Source organism: Dama dama, chromosome 10 (genome assembly GCF_033118175.1).
Source record: "Dama dama isolate Ldn47 chromosome 10, ASM3311817v1, whole genome shotgun sequence".
NCBI classification, from domain to species: domain Eukaryota; kingdom Metazoa; phylum Chordata; class Mammalia; order Artiodactyla; family Cervidae; genus Dama; species Dama dama.
Genome location: NC_083690.1, coordinates 34452342 through 34459245, shown reverse-complemented (window position 1 = coordinate 34459245; position 6904 = coordinate 34452342).

Sequence of the window (6904 nt, the reverse complement as noted above, 5' to 3'; positions counted from 1 at the left end):
TTGATTTACAGATGACACCTTCTTCCTGTGTACTCATGTGGCCTTTTCTCTGCGTCTCTGGTGTCTCTACCTCTTCTTATAAGGACACTAATCATATTGGATTGGGCCCCACTCATATAACCTCTTTTAACCTTAATTAATCTTTAAAGGCCCATTGGGGATTAGGGTTCAGTATTTACATTTTGGGGGAACACAGTTCAGTCTGTAACAGTAGTCCATTGTTTGTCTCAACTGTAATCTTTTGCCCCATGCATCTGTGGTTTATTTACCTTGTGATATTTTCAAGCAATGTCCACTTGCTTTTCTGGCCTAAGTGCGTTCCAAGTTCAGCAGAACAGAAAAAGTGCCTGCATAATTCCTTCAGGTAGTTCCTATATAGGTTAGAGCAGAAATATAGGATAATTTGCAAATAAGATATGCTCTGCTCCCTGTGAAACAGGGACCAGATTCCCACACTGGGAATGTAGGGTTCTATCTTATGGATTGCTGCCAAGCTGGAAAGTAGGTGGGAGAAAAGCAAGTAAAAATGCCACAAAGCTTTCCACCACTTTTAAATGGCTGTTTTCTTGACTTAGCATTTGTTTGGTTTTTGTAAATCTTTTGATTGTTTTCCAGAGTTCTGATAAAATTAGTTCTAATAGTTACTGCTCTGTTTTTTGATGTTTCTGTGAGGGGATGGGAGCTGAAGATGCTGCCTCTGCTATTTTGCTTATGTCAATCTTATGTTTTTAAAAGATTTAAATAACAAGAAAAAAGTCATAAATATTTACCTATGTTACCATTTCTGATGCTCTTTGTTCCTTTATGTAGATCTAGATTTCCATATGGGATGATTTTCCTTGGGCCTGAAGGACATTCTTTAACATTTCTTGTAGTTGGTCTGTTGGTGATGAAGATATTAAAACATATTTTTCACTGGGATACAATTTTAATTTATAATTTTTTTCTTTCAGTACTTTAAAGTTATTACTCTACTATCATCTCACTTACATTGTTTTCAACAAGAAATTTGGTATCATCTTTGTTCCTCAGAAACATTCTTTTTTCTTTAGAATTTTATCTGTATTGCTGGTTTTGACAATTTGACTTTGATGTGACTTGTTGTAGTTTTCTTTATATACCTTGTACTTGGGATTGAGCTTCAGAATTGTGGGGTTTTTTAAATGTTTTTTACTGTGTTTGGAAAGTTTGGGGCCATTATTTCTTCTCATATTTTTCCATATCGCTATACTTAACTTTTTAAACATTTGAAATGTAATTATATTGATGTCTTCTTGTTGGTTTTTGGCTACACTGGGTCTTGGCTGCTGCTGGCAGCTTTCTCCAGCTATGAACGCAGGCTGCTCTTCGTTGGCGGACTTGGGCCTCTCACGGGGGTGGCTTCCCGCGGCGGAGCACAGCCTCTAGGTGTGCAGGCTTAGTGGTTGTAGCAGTAGTTGCCACGTGTGGGCTCAGTATTTGCAGCTCTGGGCTCGAGAGCATGGGCCGCAGGAGCTTAGTTGCTCCACAGCACGTGGGATCTTCCCGAACCAAGGATTGAACCCACGTCCCCTGCTTGGGCAGGGGGTTAAGCACTGTACCACCAGGGAAGTCCCTAAGGTAACTTTTAATGTCATTCTTTGCTAGTTTTAACCCCTGTGGTCTGTTCTGGGTCAGTTTTGATTATTCTCCTTCTGACAGGTCATGTTTCCCTGCTTGTTTGTATGCCTGGTAATCTTTGGATGTCAGACATTGTGAAGTTTGCCTTGTGGAGTTCTGGTCACTTTTTATTCCTGTATGTTTTCTTGAACTTTGTTTTGGGATGCAGTTAAAGTCCTTGGAAAAGTTTGATTCTTTTAGACTTTGCTTTTTGACCTATTAAGTAGGTTGAGAGCAGTGCTCAGTCTAAGGAGGATTATCTCCTCTGCTGCGGCAGCAGCGCCTTCCTGAGTACTCTACCCAGTGTCCTATGAATTATGCTTTTCCCAGTCTGGCCAGGGGAACAGATACCTTTCCTAGCCATTTTTTAGTGCCAGATCCTGTTTCCTCTAATGCTTTTTCTTTGGCTTTGGGTAATCTTCTTATAAACATATACTAATGAGTACTGTGCTGAATAACCAAGGAGACCTCTGTAGACCTCTGGGATTCTGCTACAGTTCTCTTCTCTCTGGTATTCTTTTATTATCTTCTCTGAGCTACTTGGCATGTGGGATCTTAGTTCCCCAACCATGGATCAAACCCATGCCCCCTACATTGGAAGCACAGAGTCTTAACCACTGGACCACCTGGGAAGTCCCTGGTATTCTGTCTTTTAAACTTTACTGCTCTGGTAAACTCTTAGCTCCATCACCTCCATTTCAGATAGGCAGGGAACTGACAGACAGCCCAATGGACTCCTGAACCCTTTCTCCTGTTTCAACTGGATGCCAAGGGTGTTAAAAATGCATTTACAGGATTCCTCCACTTTGGCATGGCCACAACTCCCTTGTCAATGCTCTTATCCAAGGACTGCTCTAACTCTGGTATCTCTGTTCTAATCTTAGCCCCATATAGTACCCACTTTCTGGTAAGCATCGGGTTGTCTCACTCTGCATATGCAGCCTGGCTGTATTATACAGGGTTTTCCAGAGAAACAGAGCCAATAAACTAGAGATAAACACACACATATTTATTACTACTAGGAAGAATTAGGAATTGGTTCATGTCACTATAGAAAACTGAGAAATTCCAAGATGTGTAGTCAGCAAGCTGGAGACCCAGGAGAGCTGATGGTGTAGTTCAGTCCAAGAAGCAGAAGAGCCAGTGAGTAGCTGGAGTTCTAGTCCAAATCCAAGTCTGAAAGCAGGAAAAGACTGATGGCCAGCTCAGAGACAGGCAGAGAGAACTGCTTCTCATCCCTTTTGTTCTATCCAGACCTTCGGTAGATTGGTTGAGGCCCACTTACTGTGGAAAGGGCAGTCTCTTTACTCAGTCTACCAATTCAGTGTTCATCTCATCCAGAAACACTCCCGTAGATACACTGAAAAATGATGTTCAACAAAACATCCAGGCACCTCGTGGTACAGTCAAGTTGAGACATAAAATTAACCATCACATCAGCATCCCACCAGAGATCTGTGGGATCCCATACACAGACTTCAGTAACTGTCTGCGTGGCACCCTCCGTTTTCTTGCTCTGCCCAGTGGTTTCCAGCCATTTCCGTGGTTTCAAAGTCTGGGTCTGCCTCCTGAGCCCAGTGGGCTCTCCCGACCCTGCTTAGGCTCCAGCTCTCTGCAATAGTTAGAGAAACTGTCCCCGGGTAGAGGAGCTAGATCTGGGGGACTCACCTTATGAGTTTCTGCTCAGAGATCAGCCTGTGCTTCCTGTTGTCCCCTGCCTGCAAACAGTTGCCTGAAAAAGTGTGCCCATTTGTATAGTTGTCTACAGGACTGTTGTGGTATCACTTAATCATGGTCAGATAGGTGGTTAATTTCCAGCTGTTTTGTGGTATTTTGTTATATGAATTATACCACTATTCATCTGTTCTTGCGTTAGTCTACAGTAGACATTTGGATGTATTCAAATAGCCAGTTATACAAATGATGCTGCAGTGACTATCTTTGTACCCAGAAATGGAACTGCAGGGTTATGAGATACATTATTTCTTCAACTTTATGTGATATTGCCAAACTGCTCTCAAAATTATATTGTTTTACATATCCACATATAGCACACAAATTCCATTTGTTCCACATCCTTGCCAAAACTTGATCTTGTTGAACTATTACATTTTTCTACTTGTGCAAATGAATGCCAGATGTTACCTTTTTACACTGATGTGCATGCATGAGTGCTAAGTTGCTTCAGTCATGTCTGACTCTGTGGGGCCCTATAGACTGTAGCCCCCCAGGCTCCTCTGTCCATGGGGATTTTCCAGGCAAGAATACTGGGGTGGGTTGCCATGCCCTCCTCCAGGGGATCTTCCCGACCCAGGGATTGAACCCACGTCTCTTATGTCTCCTGCATTGGCAGGTGGGTTTTTTACCACTCGTGCCACCTGGGAAGCCCTGTTACAGCAATAAACCCTTCTTAAATTACCAGTAAGATTAAAAATATATATGTGTATGTACTACATATATATACACATATACATGTACATATGTATATATTTATTATTGGCTATTATTGGATTTCCTGTTCAGTAAATTGCATTTGATATCGCTGTCTTTCTAAACAATTGAGTCATCTTTTTGTTACTGATTTGTTACTGATTCAGTCCTAATAAATTCTAGTTACTAATCCTTTTTTGGTTATATGAGTTAGGATCATGTTTTCCTAGTGGCTTAATATAGAAGTATTAAATTTTAATGTAGTTATAGTCATCTATATTTTACTAAATGATTTGTGCTTTGAGTGTGTTCATTTCTTTTTTTTTTTTGAGTGTGTTCATATCTTTAACCTCTTAACACTGGGGTGCCCAGCGCTCGGGCCTTGAACCTCTTTATTTACATTAATTCCTAAGAAATCTTAGTCTTGTGGCATCTGTACACTACTGATGGCTTTTACCTCTCTGGAACACCACTAATACATGATAATTTAAAAGACCCTTGCTGAGCTATTAATAAATCCATCTTTCTTCTTCCCTTATTATTGAAGTTTCTTGAATGGGAAGTCTGTATCCACTGCTTCCATTTCCTCATCTTCCAGTCACTGTTTAACCCACTGCAGCTTGGCTTTTGTCCCACTATTCCACCTATACTAATATTATTGAGCTTTTTTTCTCTTTTCTTTTTTTGGCTATGCACTGCCACTTATGGGATCTTAGTTTCCCGACCATTGAAAGCACAGAGTCCTAATCACTGGACCTGCAAAGAATTCCCAGGATTTTTTTCTTTTTTTCTTTTGGATTTTTTTCTTTTTTTCTTTTGGATTTTTTTTCTTAAGTAACATGCCCACACTCTTTCCTTTTCAAATGAAGTTTTTTATGGAATCACAGTATATTAAACAGATAGAAACAGAATTGCACTAGCTATGGGCCAGGGAAGAGAACTGCTTGCTTTTCTCATGTCTCCACGTTGCTCCAGAGGCCTCTTCTCTGAGCCCCTCCAGTCTTTCCAGCCTCCCTGTTGCCCTAAACAGCCTAATCTCCAGCCATAACAAACTGCAGGCTCTGACGTCATACTCCTTTCCATCTCTGTGCTTCTGCAAAACACTTCTTCATGCTTCTTGAACCTGCTTTAAGCAAATTCTCTCAGCTCAAGTAGCACCTCCCAACCCATCTTCCCCTTTATCATTCCTTCCCTTTTTATGCCTCTTATCACAGTTACCACAATGAATCGTAACTTTCTTTTTTTTTTAGTTTAATTAAAAAATTTTTTTCATTTATTTATATTAGTTGGAGGCTAATTACTTTACAATATTGTAGTGGTTTTTGCCATACATTGATATGAATCAGCCATGGATTTACATATGTTCCCCATCCTGAACCCCCCTCCCACCTCTCTCCCCATCCCATCCCTCTGGGTCATCCTAGTGCACCAGCCCTCAGCACTTGTCTCATGCATCAAACCTGATCTCATGATCTGTTTCACAATTGATAATATACATGTTTCAATGCTGTTCTCTCAGATCATCCCACCCTCGCCTTCTCCCACAGAGTCCAAAACTCTGTTCTGTACATCTGTGTCTCTTTTTCTGTCTTGCATATAGGGTTATCGTTACCATCTTTCTAAATTCCATATATATGCATTCGGCTAAGTCTCTTCAGTCGTGTCCGACTCTATGCGACCCCATAGACGGCAGCCCACCAGGATCCCCCGTCCCTGGGATTCTCCAGGCAAGAACACTGGAGTGGGTTGCCATTTCCTTCTCCAATGCATGAAAGTGAAAAGTGAAAGTGAAGTCACTCAGTCATGTCCGACTCTTAGTGACCCCATGGACTGCAGCCCACCAGGCTCCTCTGTCCATGGGATTTTCCAGGCAAGAGTATTGGAGTAGGGTGCCCTTGCCTTCTCCAATATATGCATTAGTATACTGTATTGGTGTTTTTCTTTCTGGCTTACTTCACTCTGTATAATGGGCTCCAGTTTAATCCACCTCATTAGAACGGATTCAAATGTATTCTCTTTAATGGCTGAGTAATATTCCATTGTGTGTATGTACCACAGCTTGCTTATCCATTCATCTGCTGATGGACATCTAGGTTGCTTCCATGTCCTGGCTATTATAAACAGTGCTGCGATGAACATTGGGGTACATGAATCGTAACTTTCTATTTACACATTTTTCTTCTGTACTAAACCAGGGGCTTCTAAAGATGAGAGACCCTGTGTTTCTCCCCATTAATCTCTTTAATGTATATCAGTAATAGAAGGAATAAATCAATGAATGAATGGCTGAGGAAGCCAAGCTAGGCCAAAGCCTGAATTGGCAGACCACCAAGTTTTTTTTTAAACAGTTCTATTAAGATATAATTTAAATATCATACAATTCACAGGGCTATGCAACATCTCACTGTAATCTAATTTTTAAACATCTTTGTCACCCCAAAAGGAAACTCTACCCTTTAAGTCACTCACCATACCCTGACCCAGTACTCGACAAACACTAATCTACTTTCTCAGGCCACCAAACTTAACACAGGTAAATTGATCACAAATCCTAAAAATCTACCCGATTCTGAGGATGATGGGAAATTTGATAAGTAATTGCCCCAATTTATGGGGCTTCCTTGGTGGCTCAGATGGTAAAGAATCTGCCTGCAGTGCAGGATACCCATGGACTGAGGCGGCTGGTGGGCTTCGGTCCATGGACTCGCAGAGTTGGGCACAACTGAGCGACTAACACTTTAATTTTGCCCCCATTTATAAATGTGTACTGCAGAAGCGCAAACTTATATTGCAGCTTCAGGTCTGATCTGCAGTTTATTAGACTATTAGCCTGTTT